The sequence below is a fragment of the Dipodomys merriami genome, unplaced genomic scaffold (genome assembly GCF_024711535.1).
Source record: "Dipodomys merriami isolate MVZ:Mamm:240054 unplaced genomic scaffold, mDipMer1.0.p SCAF_169, whole genome shotgun sequence".
Taxonomy (NCBI): domain Eukaryota; kingdom Metazoa; phylum Chordata; class Mammalia; order Rodentia; family Heteromyidae; genus Dipodomys; species Dipodomys merriami.
The window spans coordinates 294,719-311,245 of record NW_027203037.1 but is presented as its reverse complement, the minus strand read 5'-3'; the positions used below and the strand labels follow the sequence as shown (position 1 = coordinate 311,245).

The 16,527-nt window shown below is 41.9% G+C and overlaps 1 pseudogene; it reads left to right on the top strand.

The window, feature by feature from the left end:
- Window positions 1-458: 458 nt before the first annotated feature.
- Window positions 459-14,812, top strand: LOC138828952 (ADP/ATP translocase 4-like; annotated as a pseudogene).
- The last annotated feature ends 1,715 nt before the right edge of the window (window positions 14,813-16,527 follow it).

The window sequence follows — 16,527 nt, the reverse complement described above, 5'->3', positions numbered from 1 at the left end:
AGTAGAGAGAATTGACTTTATTTCTGTGTTGTAGAGAGTGATTCTGTAAAGAAGTAAAATATTATCGTACATCGAAGAACAACTAGTGGTGAATAATGAGAAAGCTACCTTCTTATACATCTTTCTCAAAAAAATGAAGATGAAATATAAGGTGAATTCTCTGGCTAGCAAGATGCTTACATGGGACCTGAACTTCAAGTGTCCATTGTAATTAAAGGCATAACAAACCTACTGCTGCTGCTAAGTGATTATGTGACCTCTGGAAAGTGTGGTCTAGTAGAATGACTCACTTTAGGTCTTTAGAGACAAGATATATTCCAAGTGTCACACTTGGGAGCCCTCATGGGAGTCTGATTTTTTTTAATGAGATTGTTATAAAAACAGCAAGTTTTCCTCTTTTTCTCTCTGCTTGCTGGCTCACATGTAGTCACTTGTTTGCACCTGCATAAACTCCTGCCATGGTTCTCCTCCATAAGGTAATGCTGAAGTATGCTGCACTGATGCAGGCAATAGTCAAGCCCTTGGATCTCCACAACTGAGAGCTAAATGAACTATTTATCTTAATATATTTAGTGGACTCCAGTGTTTGGTAGGGTAATGCAATGTCTAATATAACATGTATTTAAAAGTGGATCAGTTGAAAGGACATAGAACAGTAGGTAGGAAAAAGGAAGGGGTGAATAATATTAAAGTTCAAAATATGACCAAATGTAGGGAAATAGTATAATGAAATCCATCAAAAACTATAAAATAAATGGAAAGGATAATAATAAGGAGTAATAGGAGGGAATAATTTGATTAATTATAGTATGTACATGAAAATATGCATATGAAAATATCACAAATTAACTCATTAGACAATCATTATGATTAATAAAATTTTAAGAAAACCTAAATAAGTACTTTTTTAGCTATTGCATTTAGAATCTCTGACATATATTGTACAATCAATATATAAGTATAAATGCAAATCAAAACGCATTGAGATTATACTTCACCCCACTTAGAACGGCCATTGTCAAGAAAACTAATAAAACCAATCCTGGCCATAATGTAGCATAAAGGGAACATGACTACACTATTGCTGGAGATACAAAGTTATGCAATTACTCTGGAACACAGTATGTAGATTCCTCAAAAGACTAAACATTTTCCCCCTATGACTCAGCAATCCCACTCCTGGGCATTTATCCAAATGACCACAAATTATGCCACATTAAAGCTACCAGCACAACCATGTTCGTTCCTGCATTGATTACCATAGCCAAAACATGGAATTAATCCAGATGACCTTTGGTGGATGAATGGACCAAAAACTGTGGCATATATTTACAAAAGAATTCTATGCATCCATCTGAAAGAATGGCATTGCCCTATTTTTAGGAAAATGGAAAGACTTGGAAAAATACATCAAGCAAAGAAAGCCAAACCTAATGAAGGATATTCATAGGAGAGGATCACAAGGACTCAATAGCTATGTGCATATGATCACATAAAATAATGCTCATCAAAATGAACTCCAAGAAATGGAAACAAGAGGTTTTTGTTTAATTTTTACAGGTTTTATTTTGGGGTTTTCCCCTTTTGTCACTGTTTTTGGTTCTGTACATCTTGTCTTGTATGTAAGTTCATCTGATTTGGTGAGGGGAAGGAGAAACACAGAAATGGTGAGGCAAAGGGTAAACTAATTTAGCAGAGATACTCACTAAACACTATGTTGTAAATTAACTATGTACCTTATGAAAGAAAAGTGTTGGGAGGGAAAAAACTGGGGAAAACAAGGGAAGGTTACTCAATATCTGACATGTAACTGTAACCCCACTGTACATCATCTTTACAACAATTTTTTAAGTAAAATATAAAAGGAATAAAAGAAAAACCATACTACAAACTCTATGCCCTTCCTATAGTTTCTCATGAAAATAATATATTTTCTGGTTTAATTATGTAATTTGAAGTGAATAAAATACTGTTTTAAACACCTTCTACAATCAAAATATTGAAAAATTTTAAGTACATGTCTGCTAGAGAAAAATCTGGAGGTTTTGTTGTTGTTGTATAAACATGATTCTTTTATTCAGGATCTGGCACATTCATGTAGCTTTTCGCAGGTTAACTGGACATAATTGTCATGTGATTTTCTCAGTCTGGCTTAGGATCTCAATTCTCAGACTTGAGCTTGCTGAGTAGCTTAGATTTAACAGATGGGAACCACTGGAAATTGGCTAAAGTTTTTCTTTTAATTTGTAATATGAATGTGGATTATTTTTATTTTACATAAATAAGTACATTTGAATATATTTTTGTTGATTTATTATATCCAAATTGCTATAGACTTTTGAATTTTTAATCACAAGTGGTTCCCAGCTAATTTATTATTTTCTTTAAATGTTAACAGAGATTTTTGAAATGCCTTAAAAATAATCTTACATTATTTTTGGTTTGCCGAGAGTTACATGAATTATATCATTTACCAATGCAATTTTGATCCTTTGTTCACATAAAAATTTTATATTTATAAAATATAAATATATCCTTTATGATTAGCTTCAAGAAATGTATCTCCAAAAATTGTTTTGCAAATTCATTTAGCTGAGAGCAGGTTTTCTTCTACAAATGCTTAGTAGGCTTTATAAGAAGTTGTTTTACATAAAATGCTAAAAATAAAAACTGTTACATCTTTTGGATATGATAGAGACCTAAGAATTTCTTACTTGTTGATGATATGAGACAAAAACAGCTACATTACACTTTTATAAGGCAATGTGTTGAATGTGTTTATATTTTAAGAAATAATGTTTAATGTGCATACTCAGCATTTTAAATTATTGTAAACAATTCTACCCCACTTCATTTTCCAAAAATTAAAGAAAAAATATAGCTAGGCTCTGGCTACTCTTGCTTCCAATCCTTATGAGCCATTAGCACTAGTGTTTTTATTTAGAATTGGACATTCTACTGTCTAGTCATTCTCTTTGCAATCATATAGCAATCTTAAGTGATATTATTGCATGTCAGGGGAGTCTGCCATCTCTGTCAATCATCACCCTCAAAAGAATGTCTAGAGATTCTAAAATCTATGACTTTTATAAGTCACTGAAAATATTGATACTTGTTTCCTGTAAATCGACAGAAAATTGTATGAAATCCAACAGGTGGTGAGAAATTGACTATTCACTTCTGCAAAATTTGGTCTCAGCAATTGTGACAAAATGCTTAGAGTTCTGGATCAGGCAACTTAGGCTTTAGATCAGAACCCTTAATTCTTGGCACTGGGAATCAACATAGCAGCTTTGGTACTCAAGGCTAACATTTTACCACATGAGCCATGCTCAACTTTTGGCTTTCCCATCGGCTTGACCTCTATTCCTGTTCCCAGGTCCAGTCTCCCTTTCCACTGACTCCCTCAGTCTATCTGTATCATCCCTCAACGTTCCTCCACCTGGTGTCCTCCTTTCTCCCACTCCCGCCACTCAGCCTGCCTTCCAAGGTCCCTACCTTCCTACCACTACTTCTGTCTCCTGTTTGTGCTACAATCTTCCCCTTCTGAACCTAAAAAGCTTTGCCATAGCCCCCAGCAGATAGGATTCCCTATTTCCCAGCATGATACTGCTGTGGGCACTGATGATTTATACCTCACCTCTGAGGTTTTCCTGTGGTTTGGATAGCTGGCATCTCTCATTTCTGTTCTGTGATCCTCCAGGTGAGGGTCTGCATGTAGCTTCCTTCAGAGCTCCATCCCTGCTTACTCAGTGCTCAGCAGAGGGTCTTGTTCACTGGTGTGTGAGTGAATGAATAGTGCTTGATGCTGGCTGTTGTCTTCCACAGGCTTTGCAGAATGTTGCTGCCATCAGTCGGGACATCAACTACCCAAACAAGGCCACTCCCTTCTGGAATGTCGAGAGTTAACCTCACTGTGGTTGTTACGTTCATGGATTTGATAATCTGTCCACAGGGGTTCAAACCTAGACCTCCAGCCTCACTGAGAAAAAAATAATCCTGCGTCTTCAGTTCCCAGCTCTATTTAAGCTCACTCCTGTTCTCATCCTATGCCAAGCACTGTGTGTCTAAGAATTCGTGCACAGGCTTAGCATGTATGGATTGTCACATATGAGAAAAAGCAAAGCACAGAATGACTCAGAAAAGACCTGAAGGAGGCATTTGGAAAACTTGCTCAGAGACTAGCCTCCTCCAGGGTCACCCTATGGAACAACAGTGCAGAAGACCTGGAAGCAGCCTTGCTGGAAGGTTCTGTCTCCTCTAAGCTAGAGATGTCTGTACTTTCTGTCAGTGGATAGTGTGGGGAAGGCAACACCTGCCAGAAAACACTCTGGCAATGAGAATCACAACCACAGTGTGCTGTCTTTAAGTTTATGAGATTAGGAAATTCAAACCAAACCACAGCCAGCGTAACCCCTCCTTGCCACCACCAGCCACTCTGCATTCAGAATGGGACACATACCAGCTAGCTCCATGAGTGCCCAGACACCTGGAGAATGCCTCATGGGAGCAAGTGCATGGGCACAGCCAGTACACCACCCTGCATGCCCACCCACACTGTGCTCCCGGAACAGTACTGATTTCTTTCAGTTGTTTTAACCTGTGTTGGTTTCCACCTCCTGTTTTTAGAAAAGAAGCACACTAGCTCCCTGAATGGGCCTCCAGGGAATGCCAGGGACAAGCTGATGAGTGAAAGCAGTAGAGTGGAGGAACTTTGCAGCATCAGCCTGCAATATCAGGCTCTCCAAAAAGATTTCACTTTTAGAGTAAACACCTACCTGGCTTTATTTCTGCTTAAAGGGTAGTCCTCTCCACCCATCGCCCTAGGTAGACCTGGCTGTCATCTTCTAGCAATAGTGATATGAGATCTAGTGGATGCTGTTTCTCATTTTTTCTGTGTGACTTTAGCCTTACCCTATGCTGATGATCATCCACTTTCCAGAGCCATGTGTTAGCATGTGAGGCAGGGTTGTCATGTGGGCCACGGACAGCTCAGTGGGAACTCATGAGAATAAAGATGCCTGAAGTAGCTGCTTTTTAAGAGCATGGCCCTGGGCTAGAGGCACCTCATACAGCTAAACCCAAGCAAAGCTCCAGTATGCCCCTTAGTCTCTGAAGAGGTTCAGGGATCTGGAGGGGAGTCTAGATAGGCAGAGCCTGAGTCTGCAAGTCTTGGAGCACCTTCCTGAAAGGGTGTTGTGCCTTCTGTCTCAGGAGCTAACCTGCACAACACTAGAGTTAAGTTCTAACATCTGAACATCTAGATGTGGGGAAATGGCCACAGAGTGGGAGGGGGTGGGATGCAAAGCGAAACAAGAAATGGGATGGTGGCACACTACCTACTGCCCTAATGTCAAGGAGTGATGAGACAGGTTACTGGCCAAGAGGAAGCCCCTTTCCCACACCTGGCCCTTTCCCAGCCTGCCCTTGATTTGTAAGGTTTCTACACTACCGAGGAGGTTCAACATCCCAAGGCAGGGGTCAGGTTGAATCTCAGTGCTTGGGTAAAAAAACCCACTGTGTCCCAAGCACCATGGCTCACGCCTGTACTAGCTACTCAGGAGGCTGAGATCTGAGGATTCCAGTTCAAAACCAGCCTAGGCAAGAAAGTCCATGAGACTCATCTCCAATTAACTACACAAAGCCAAAAGTTGAGCATGGCTCATGTGGTAAAGTGTTAGCCTTGAGTAACAAAGCTCAGGGACAGTGTCCAGACCCTGAGTTCAAGCCCCAGGATTGGCACAAAACCACCAATAAACACCGTGGGCTCAAACTCTGATTGAGAAACAGCAGCTGAAAGACTGATGAGGAGAATGTGGTCACACACCTCTCCACCCTCCCATCAGAATTATAAACAGACACAGATTTCTTAGTTTCTCTCAGTTCACTGCCCATCCAATTTGGTCTCTGCTTCAGTCTGCATAGAACAAACCTGAGTTCTTCCTTTTGTGTGCCACTCTGCTGCTATCTGGCAGGGCTCTTACTTACCTGGCCTCCCAGCCCACTGCTGCCTCTGCCCCTGGACACTGGGAGGTGCTGCTGAATCAGGACCCATCCCTGGGCAGCTGGTTCTCCTTGACCCTTAGACAAGACTGCCTAGAATGAGACAGAACTGGCAGGAATACTATGTCATGGAAATATATGCCTAACCTACAAAGAAATTCTGTTTCCAATCATATCCATTGTACAGACACTGTTCCTAATGAGAGGAGTGACTTATTTTCATCATTCTTTTTAATTTGTTTCCTTACGGTTTACAATTTTGAATTTTTCTTATTTGGTTGAAAGAAAAAATTTTGATATTATGAGCTCAGAGAGTTCAGCATGTAAAAAGGATGCTGTGGATAAAGTATACAAATGAAGAGAAATAAATTGTATAAATTCTATATAAAAATATACACCTATATGTGGACTTTATGCTCTTCCTCCTTCCCTTTCTCATGTCAAGATTATCCTAGGAGTTTCTACCCAGCCATGCCGATATCATGAGTAGAGTTCCTGGGCCACAGGTTGATGGGAGTCACAAAGGCACTTTCCCCGCATGTTGTGTTGCTGAATTGTCCCTGAAGTCCTCTCCCCCTACCCTTCCTCAGCCAGGCCAGGCCCTGGTGCAGCTCAGGCTCTCTGCACAATGTTTCTGAAGCTTGCACACATAGATGGTGCCTGAGTGCCCCCTTCTCCAGCCAGACCCTTTAGACCCACTGCAGCTGGTGGAGATCGAGGAGGCTAGGACCTCATAGTTGGACCTGCTCCTCTTCTCACGTTGTTTCCTTCTTGCCAGCTTCGGAACACTGCTGTGACTGTAGGGGAACCTGTTGCCAGCCTTCCAGTCTCGAGGCTTTTCTCTTATGTCTCTGATTTACCTCTACCCTTCAGATACTTACCTGCAGCCAAGGACTGACTACCTTGGAAGTTAGAGACAAAAGAGGACACTGCGTAACTAGCATATGAGACCCATTTGTTCCGTGTCTTCTCAAAAGCCCCCAAAATCTTCTGGGGTACAGCCACCTCCCCTACCATTGCTCAGGCCAATCTCACTGAACCTCAGTGGCCAGCCATGGTGAAACATTTCTGTTATCGCAGCTACAGAGGAAATGCAGTGGCTGTGTGTCTGTCATTTCCAAAGCCAATGGGAAGTAGAAGGGGGACTGCAACCCAGGCCAGCCTGGACATAAATTACCTCAAATATAACCTCAAAAATAACCAAAGCAAAAACAGGCAGGAGTCTTGGCTCCAATGGTAATTTGCCTACCTAGGAAGTGTGAGGCCCTGAGTTCAATCCCCAGTATTGAAAAAATACACAGAAGCTGTTTATGTCTAAGCACAGGAGACAAAGCTAGACAAGCTTGACTCAAATTCCCAGCTCCAGAGCCACAGCCAGGCATAAACACTCATCCACTCACCAAGTCACCCACCTCTTCAGTATCCCTGGTATTCGGCCTTGATGAAAGGTCTAGTTGAAAATCCAAGCTCTCAGTGAGGCCCACATCCGACCTAGCCCTGTCATGGATACTTGCTCATCCAGTTGGTGTTTCTCACCTACTCTCCCATCCCTGCTCACAGAATTCAAGTTTTTGCAGATGGTGAATGTCCAGATCGACCTGCTCAAAAGGAGTTATGATGGGTAAACTTTGCAGTGTGCACCTTTTCTTCATAGGCCATTCCCACTAAGAAAGCAAACGCCCTCTGGGAGGTTTGGGGAAAGGAAAGCAGGGGGATCATGCATTCAAAGCCAGCATAGACTAAATAGAAGCTCTCTGACACCAAAAACAGATGAAGATATCATAAGTGAAGGAACCACAGTGGGACATCTCTGAACATGAATGCCAAGTCCATAGTAAAGTGGCACCAAGGCATACCATGGGAACCCAAAGTAGGTTTAATGTCTGAAATCAGTTAACATGATACACTATAACAGTGGGGGGCAGTGGGGACCCTCACTGGAAGTTCCCGAGACAAAGCACTTGACAAGATCCAAACCTGTCCATGATGAAGAAATTCAATAAACTAGGGGGAAAAAGGACCTTGTAAAATTATCTCTGAAAAGCCCACTACAATCACAAACAGGTGAGAGGGTGACTTCCTGAATCAGGACCTGCATTAGGATGTTTATGCACACCACTTCTAAACATTGGGTAGGTAATTCTAGCCTGAGCAATTAGGCCAGAAGAAGATGCTATTACAATCCAGTTTGAAAAGCAAGAAGTAAAAGTGTATTTTCAATCACATGATCTTGTACATGCCAAATCCTTTAGCAAAAAGAAAAAAAAAAAAACTACTAAAACACAAATGAGTTCATCAAAGTTGTAAGATATCTAAAAATCAATTGTTGCCAGGCATCATTGGCTCAAGCCTGTAATCCTAGCTATCCCAGGGGTTAAGATGTGAAGATTGAGGTTTGAAGCCTAGACAGGAAAGTCCCTGAGAATATTTCTAACTAATCACACACAAAAAAGAACAAAAAGAAAAAGCTAGAAGTGGAGGTGTAACTCAAGTGATGAGTGCCAACCTTTAGCCCAGACACTGAACTCAAGCCCCAGGGGTGTGTGTGTGTGTGTGTGTGTGTGTGTGTGTGTGTGTGTGTGTGTGTGTGTGTGTGTGTGTGTGTGTGCACGTGCACACACACACACACACACACACACATTTGTAGCCAGACACCAGTGACTCACACTTCTAATCCTAGCTACTTGGGCTGAGATATGAAGATTATGAGTTTGAAACCAGCCCAGGAAGACAAATTCTAGAGACTTTTATCTCCAATTAACCAGTAAAAAGCCAGAAGTGGAGGTGTGGGTCAAGTGGTAGAGTGCCAGCCTTCTGCCCTTTGATCATAAACTGAGACTACTTCAAGCTAACACAACCTCTCTGACCCATTAAAAGCAGAGGTCAGAAGCTCAAGTGTTCTATCCAAGATTCCCCTCATCTCTCCCTTGTCAAATGCATGCACAGAAGTCTTTTCTACTGTCATTGGACACAATGGGCTCAGAGCCACAGTAAAGTGATGTTCTGTTGGTGGTGGTTTGTTTTTTCTCCAGATCTCTATCTAGAATTGTGCCACAGGTTGGCTTTTTCCACAAGCAATGCCCCAGATCCTCTCACACAACCTTCTTGAAACTACCTTGTCTCTGGGTTTCCATCACTGCCCTTCCCAGCACCTGACAGTTCTAGGGCTGAGAAGCCCATACTGTTTCTAGCCTAATGTGACTACATTATCCCTTGTGATCACCCCTACCTTATCCTGTTGTTCTACTCAGTTCTCCTCAAACTTTCCAGAATACCAAGCCCTAATTTTTTCTGAGAAAAAGTCAGAGGAAAGTGGAGCTGAGAGGTGACCCAGTTCAACCCCTGACATAATCTGTGTCCTTACTCCAACTGAGCTCCCACACAAAAATTACCTAATAATGCTGATTTTTTATTGCCTAATAAATGGAAATTTATAATTCCCCTTTAGGCCTGCTCTAGGAGACATATTTCAGATGTCTGCAGAAAGAATTCCTGGTTGGCACCTTGTTCTAAAATGGCTATTTAGCTTTGTGGCTAGTATGCTTTGTGGGCTGGCCTCCAACTCCTCTATGGGCTAGACGTTGACCTACGATCTGCCTGACTGGGATCAGAAGGTGGAGGATGAGCTGAGCCATTTTGACTTTCTCAGACTCTGAGTTCAAGGAACACACAGGAAAGATGGAAGCATTTACAGATATAACCTCACTAATTCCCACCAAACCCTAGGTAGGTTCTATTCTTATTTCCATTTTGCAGATGAGAAAACTTAATCAGCTATCCCCTTTCACACTTATTTACTCATCTATTCAACACATATTTAATAATACTCATCTATTCAACACATATTTAATAACTTACCATGCCTGACATTGGTGCACACGCCTGTAATCCTAAACTACTTGGGAGGCTGAGATCTGAGGATCGAGGTTCAAAGCCATCCTGGGCAAAATAGTTCATTGAACTCACCTCCAATCACTGCCAAAATCAGAAATGGAACTGTGGCTCAAGTGGTAGAGAGCCAGTATTGAGCAGAAAAAACCGAGTGAAAGAAGCAAGGCCCTAGCACAAAAACAAACAAAGAAGGTTCTTTTTCCACAAACCAACCTATCACACACCAGGCTGTTTAGCAGGTGCTAGGATTCAATGATGGGCAAGCAAATGGATCCAAGTCTCACATAAATTAATCCATGTATAACAATTGTGTTAGGTAGCAGCAAGGGAAAAAGTCATTATGGCTGTTAGGAGCAGATCTAGTATTAGAACTCAGTACTGCTGGAATCTAAGTTCAATATTCAGGAAAAGTTCCATTATGCTAACTCACTTGGGCTTTTCACAAAGGGAGACACTGGTTTAGCCAATGACCCTCTTGTCCCTTGTTACTGAATATTCTCTCTCTCTCTCTCTCTCTCTCTCTCTCTCTCTCTCTCTCTCTCTCTCTCTCTCTCTCTCTGTCTCTCTGTCTCTGTCTCTGTCTCTGTCTCTGTGTCTCTGTCTCTGTGTCTCTGTCTCTGTCTCTGTCTCTGTCTCTGTCTCTGTCTCTGTCTCTGTCTCTGTCTCTCTCTCTCTCTTTCTCTCTCTCTCTCTCTCTCTCTCTCTCTCTCTCTCTCTCTCTCTCTCTCTCTCTCTCTCTCTCTCTCTCTCTCTCTCTCTCTCTCTCTCTCTCTCTCCCCTACCCCCTAAGCAAAAGGCAGACAGTGCTCTATGCTTCGAACATGCATTCTAGCTTCAGCTTCAAGTTTGAATAGCAATTTTCAGTGCATTGGGTTACACCTTGCTTTTCTTATATAAACCATCCTGGAGATCACACCATATACATACAGATTTTCCTATTCTTTTCTTCCAACTGTGAAATTTTCCATGATGTCGTGAATTTCAGATAATGGATAGATTATGTGGAATCGTTTTCAGCTGGGCTAATTAAAATTATGCCAGAATCAGTAGCTTTGTTTTCATCCTGTTCTGTAACATGTAAGTAAATCTTTTTCATAGTTTTGATTGGGCTGGTCTTGAGGCTTGAACTGAGGGCCATGAGCTTTTATGTTCATGGTTAACAATCTACCACTTGAACCATACCTCCACTTTTCTGGGGTTTTTGTTAGTTAAATGGAAATAAGAGTCCCATAGACAATCCTACCCTAAGCTGGCTTCCAACCACAATCCTCACATCTCAGCCTCTTGAGTAGCTAGGATTTCAGGCATGAGCCATTTTAAAACATGTATTTAATATAAACATTTACACTTCCTAACCCAACACAGATGGTTCATATCTGTATCTTAGCATCTCAGGAGCTTGAGATCTGGAGGGTTGGTGTTCAAATCCAGCTCAGGCAGATAAGTCCACAAGAAGGCCATCTCCAGGGGCTGGAAAGGTGGCTCAGTTGCAGAGCGCTTGCCTTGTGTGCTCGAGGCCCTGGGTTCGATTCCTCAGCACCACATAAGCTAAAATAAAAAAGTCGGAAGTGGCGCTGTGGCTTAAGTTTTAGAGTGCTAGCCTTGAGCTGAAGAGCTGAGGGACAGTGCCCAGGCCCAGAGTTCAGGCCCCACGACTGGACCCCAAAAAAAAAAAAAAAGAAGAAGAAGAAGCCCATCTCCAATTAGAGGCAAAAATGCTGGACTAGAAACAGGACTCAAGTGTTAGAGTACCAGCCATCAGCAAGTGAGTTAAGCAAGAACAAGAGGCCCTAAGTTCAGAAACCCATCATCTACAAGTTTTCTTTTGCCAGTCCTGGGCCTTAGGACCTGGGTACTGTCATTGAGCCTCTTTGTTCTCAAGGCTGATGCTCTACCACTTGAGCTACATCATGACTTATGGCTTTTTGTGAGAAGTTTATTAGAGATAAGAGTCTTAGAGACTTTTCCAGCCCGAGCTAGCTTTGAATTTTTATCCTCAGATTCTCAGCATCCTGAGTAGCTAGGATTATAGGTGTGAGCCACCAGTGCCAGGCAACAATTCTAACTTCTCTTAAAATTTCCAAGATCTCCTGGATGCCAGTGGCCCACACCATAATCCTAGCTACTCAGGAGATATAGGACAGAGATATAGGACAGAGGTTTGAAGCCAGCCAGGGCAAGACAGTCTATGAGACTCTTATCTCAAGTTAACCACAAATAAGCCAGCAGTAAATCTGTAGTTCAAGTGGTAGAGTGTTACCTTTGAGTAAAAACACTTAGGGATAGAGTCCAGGATTTAAGTTCAAGCCTGAGGACCAGCACATAAATATGCAAGATCTGGGCAATGCTAGGCCCACGCTCCTTCATGGTAATTACAAGCTGAGGCAGGGGTCATCAGAGTCTTGACTTTAGAAGTTCAAGCTGGTGAAATTCCATTATGAATATATGAAGGCTTCATAAATTTACAGATGCTAAGGGAAGATTGGAACCCAGAAAAGTGACTGAGTCCACAGGCCCTTGTAGCCTCAAGTAGAAAAGGAAGAGAAAGCAAGAGATGATGAATTCTAAACAGTCTCAGATTGGGGAAGGACAGGGGTTATTTGAAAGTTGGCTCTGTGCACCAACAGCCAGTTCCAGACTCTGACCACACCACCAATTTATGCCGAAGGAAGGGGCTAGACACTGCAGTCCAACAGACTTGATAGCATCCCAGTACTATTTCTGTATGACCATGGCCTTGTCTCGTCACCTCTCTGAGCCTCTTGTCTGGTCTACAGAGCAGGGAATAATGAAAACATTAGGAGAAAATGGAGCAATGCTTAATTCTGTTTTCTCCACCTCTCCACACCCTCCATCTCATCCGCCAGGCCATATATTTTGAGATTTGAGCTCAGACATCCTTGAGCATGCTGACTTGTAGTGGCTTCCCAGAATTTGCACACAGGCCCACATCATGCTCCATGCTTATCTTCACAGCAGAGGCCCATCACTGGCCTGAGTAGGAGAATGACAGATCTCTGTTCCCTACAGTGGTCACAAAGCTCTTATCTTCAGAGCTCTAGCACCTGATGGCTCTGTTTCTCCATGATGGATGGATCCCACAGTGGACATGGAGACCAAAGGGACCCACCACCACAGGCAGTGGTCAGGGAGACCTGGCTGTGAGCAAGGGGAAGGGAGGAGGTGGCCCCTAATTGCCCTCCCACTCAGGCAGGGGTGGAAGGCAAATCCCATGGGGGTGACCACGAGGGCTCAATCTGGCTATTGTAGGGCACAAAGGCAGGCATAGCCCAGGGACACTCCTCCAGCTGCCCTCAGGCTTATGACACCATAGTGTTCTCTGAGAAACAGGGAATCTGTTAATAAGTATGGACTGGCTGCCAACAGGATGACCATTGTTATTCATTTAAGGAATGAAATGCCATTTATTCTTTTAATAATATAACAACAACAACAATAAATCACTCATACACTTTCCCGATATTGTTTCCTTTTGCATGTCCTGGGGCTTGAACTTAGAACCTGTGTTGCCAGGTTCAGCTGTGGGTCAAGTTCTCTTGCATCAGCATATGGCAAAGGAAGTTCAAGCACTTTTTCCAAGCCTGGACTTCAAGCAATAGGACTGGGAAAGAGAACAAGCCTTGGGACTGGAAACAACAAACAAACAAACAAAAAACTTAGTTTTTGAATTCTCCTCACTATTTTTTCGCCAGTCCTGGAATTTGAACTCAGGGTCTGGGTTATCTCATTCAGCTGTGTGTCAAGTGCTACTGTGTCAGCCTGAGACAAAGTAAATTTAAAAACCATTCCCAGGCCCATGACCTCAAGGCACCAAAATAAATAAATAATGAATTTTTAAAAAGCAACCTTAAAATGTTTGTTGGGACCTCCTTGCTATTCTTTTACTTTTTCGTTTCCTATTTCCTTTTCTTTTTCTTTTGGATTCCTGGGATTTGAACTTAGGTCTGGGTTTCCTGTTTCAGTTGTGTGTCAAGTGGTAGAGCATCAGTCTTGAGCAAAAAAAAAAAAAAAAGTCAGGCACACCCGCCAGGACTAAGCTGCAGCTGTTTTCTGTCATGGCCCCTGTGACTGCCAGTTCTGATGCCTCTTTAACATGCAGAGTGAGTCCGGGAAGAAGAAGCCGGAAAAGTTGGAGAAACTGGACTGCCTGGTTCGGATTCCCCACGAATATGGTTTCTTCAGTTATTGGCCTGGCAATTTGTGAATGTTATCAGGTATTTTCTAACATAAGCTCTAAATTTTGCTTTCAAGGACAAATACAAACAGCTTTTCATGTCGGGAGTTAATAAAGAAAAACATTTCTGGAGGTGGTTTTTGTCAAATCTGGCTTCTGGTGGAGCTGCTGGAGCAATATCCTTATGTGTAGTATTTCCACTGGATTTTGCCCAAACCCGTTTAGGTGTTGATATTGGAAAAGGTCCTGAAGAGAGACAGTTCAAGGGTTTAGGTGACTGTATTATGAAAACAGCAATATCAGAAGGAATTATTGGCTTATACCAAGGATTTGCTGTTTCAGTTCAGGGCATTATTGTGTACCGAGCCTCTTACTTTGGAACTTATGATACAGTTAATGGCTTGTTACCCAAACCAAAGGAAACCCCATTTCTTGTCTCCTTTATCATTGCTCAAATTGTGACTACATGTTCTGGAATACTCTCTTATCCCTTTGACACAGTTAGAAGAAGTATGATGATGCAGAGTGGTGAGTCTCAGTGGCAAAATAAAGGAACCTTAGACTGCTTTATGAAAATATACCAACATGAAGGAATTGGTGCATTTTTTCGTGGGGCCTTCTCCAACATCCTTCGAGGTAAAGGGGTGTTTGGTGTTAGTGTTATATGACAAATTTAAAGAATTCCTTAATATTGATATTCTAGGTAGCTCATCAGGAGTTTGAAAAATGAATGCATTTAAGTTATTAGGCATAGAAACCACAGCTAAATGATAGTGTACTTTGATGGTGTATTTTGATAGTGCTAATTGTTTAATAAAGCATAAGCTTTTCAATAATTTAAATATTAAAAATCAGATAAATGTGAATTTCCCTTCTACTTGCACTCAGACATTTCAGTGAGAAATTTTACTTTTATGTAGTATATGGTTGCTGTTAATTTAAAATTCTTTTCTTACATGTATGATAAAAATTAAATTATATAATGCTGAAATCTAAAAAAAAAAAAAAGTCAGACACAGTCCCCAGGCCCTCACTTTATGACCCATGACTGGCAAAGGGGGAAAAACATAAAGCAAACATAGAAAGTTTGTTGAGACCTCCTGGCCATTGTTTTCTGCCAGTCCTAGGGCTTGAATTCAGGGCCTCCGTTGCCCAGTTCATCTTTGGGACAAGTGGTAGTGCGCCAGCCTAGGGCTAAGAAAACTCAGGCAGTTCCCAGGTCAAGACCCAAGACTGGGAAAGAGAAAATGCTTCAGGACTTGGAAGGGGGCGAAATATGTAAAGCTTTTATTGTGACCTCCACACCGTTCATTTTACATTCCTGGGATTTGAACCTAGGCCTGGGTTGCCCAGTTCAGATGTAGTTGAAATGGTAGAATGCCAGCATAGGGCAAACAAATCTCAGGCACATTTCCCAGGTCCTAATTTCAAACCCAAGGCCTGGCCAAACAAAAATAAGCAAACAAACAAAAAAAAAACTTATTGGACATCCCTCTATCCTCTTTCTTTTCATTTTTCTTTTTCTTTTTTTTATTGCAATTCCTGAGATTTGAACTCAGGGCCTGAGTTGAATTTTTTGGGGTGTTGGTGATGTGGAAGAGAGAGTGCTGGACTTGGCAAAAGAAGCTCTGATTTCAAGCTCTGGGACTGGCCCAAACAAAACAACAACAACAAAAAAAACACAAAAACTTTGTTATGATCTGCCCTACATTCTCTTTCTCTTTTTTCTTTCCTTTTTTCTTTCTTTCTTTTTTTGCTACTCCTGGGATTTGAGCACAGGGTCTGAGTTACGATGTTCAGGGTCTGAGTTGCATTTTTCCCTCAGTTTTTTCACTCCATGGTAACGCTCTAAAAGTTGAGCCACAGCTCTACTTCTGGCTTGGGCTAGCTGTTTGGAGACATGCTTTTTGTGGCCTTTCCTCCTTCCAAGGCGGGACTCCCACTGAGATCTTCCTGATCTCAGCTTCCTGAGGGAGCTAGAAGGAGCCCCACTGCCCCATAAATGACAAAACAAAACAAAACAAAAAATAAAAAGTTTGTTGGGACTTCCCCTCCATGTTCCTCTTTTTTCATTTTCTCTTTATTTTTGTGCCAATCCTGAGACATGAGCACCAGTGTTCCACATACAAAAACATACAAAAAATATGAATGAGTCTCGAGGAGAAAACAAATGAACACCCCTCTGTCCAGCAGACTCCATCCATCTTCAGTTCATACACACATGTCTAGAAAGATACTCTAGTTTGTAAATTAGAAGATGATTGCCAGGAAGAGTGAGGTATTTGGATGTTAAATAGATTTTAATTTAATATGGAAGAGATTGTGCACTCTCTACAGCTAAAAGGAATTGTAAATGTCAGTCTAGAGCCAGGTTAATATGAAAAACTTTTCCTGAGGTTTGGAAGGTACTGTCAAGCAGGGAGGGCACTGATATATAA